A 1,737-nucleotide genomic window follows, 5' to 3' on the forward strand; every position below is an offset into this window, starting at 1 on the left:
ATATTTTTTAAGACATGAGAATGGCCACTACATGCGGCTTCAGGCTTCATATACCTTCATCCGTTAGAATTCTTGGAAATTTTATTTTAAAATGTATAATTAACTTCTTATTTAATACTTGAAATATATAATTTTGTGTGTTGGGTTGTCTCTAGTTTATTTAAAAATAATAAAGGTATACATATCATTTTTTTTTATCTTATAAATTTGTGTGATGGTTTGTTTTTTATCAAGTCATTGAAGCTCTTTTTCTTAATCAAATTCAACAAAAGACATTGTGAGATACATTAGAAACTAAAAATAGTTGATGCATGTATACTACTGTCTACACTATGACTTTTTCTATTCTTATATTGTATTTCTATTATTAAATTATTTTTAAATATTATTGTATTTTATATATATATATGTAATGTAGTCATGTAAATATATATATATGTTAACGTTGTGTTTAGACGTCATATATATAAAAAATATTTATATAAATATTTATATATATTATAGAATAATAATTTATTCTATTATATATATATACATTAAACAAAACAGCAAACCAATTTTTATTAAAATTATAGAGAATGTTTATAATTTTAAAACTAAGCAAACGTACAATTTGTGCGTTGCTTCTACCTAGTATATATATATAAATACTTATGAAAGAATATATATCGGTTTTGGTTGATTATATTTATTTCATAATTTTCATATAGTTGATACTTAATAGCTAGATATAGTACTGCTCGTGTTTAAGAATTTCATAGTTGGGAGATAAAACTTAGAGTCATTTTATTAATATGAGTAGTGTCAATATTAATTTTTTATTTTAGAATACTCAAAGTGCTTACTTGACAAATCGTTTAATGATTATTAGAGGATTTTGTTTTCTAGACTAAATGCAGACTTGTATCAACAACAAAAAATGTAGACTAAAATAATGGGCAACGAAAGAGGAAGATTATTGACCGAAACTACCATAGGTCTATGGATAAAGTCTTGCCACTTCCTTTCCCATTCTTTAGTGGTGTTTATAATTTTTTTTTTCCAATAACTAGGTAGTGGCAAGACTTTATCTATAACTACAATATTGTACTTAATAATTTCAACCATGAAAATGATATCAAACAAGTGAATTTTAATTTTTTTATCAAGACACATATTTGTGTCCCTTTATATATCGTTTTAAATTTAGTTGATTAAAAATAAATAAATCTACTAAGTCAAAAAAAAATCAATAAAAGGATTATATATATATAAATGTTAATGTTAATTACAAGACCTCATTCTGAATCAACATTCTGTTATAGCCACTTACAAAATATTGTTACAACTAAACTCATGCCAGCTCAACAACAAAACAGAAGCAGTTCAGAACAAGAAAGCACTCAACCAAAATTTACTCTATTTTTGCTAATCTATAAATACATGTAATCAAAAAGGGGAAAAACATCTTATCGTGTATTTTATGAAGAGTAATTTTTTGAGAGCTTTGAGAGAAGTTGATTTCCTATAAAGAAAATAAAGAAGAACATTAGAGAGAGAGTGCTAGGGTTTTTTCTGTTTTAAGGGAAAAACATAGAAGAAGAAGAGATAAAGGGAACAAGATTACCTGTTGGAGCTGTAACTGGAATCTTGAAGGGTTGGATGTACTGATTCTTCATTTGATTAGTGAATTTGAGAGCTCTCAATCTCTGAGGCGAGCTCAAGAGGACGTAGCCCCAAACTTATTGGTGGTGAACC

Source organism: Humulus lupulus, chromosome 4 (assembly GCF_963169125.1).
Source record: "Humulus lupulus chromosome 4, drHumLupu1.1, whole genome shotgun sequence".
Classification (NCBI taxonomy): Eukaryota; Viridiplantae; Streptophyta; class Magnoliopsida; order Rosales; family Cannabaceae; genus Humulus; species Humulus lupulus.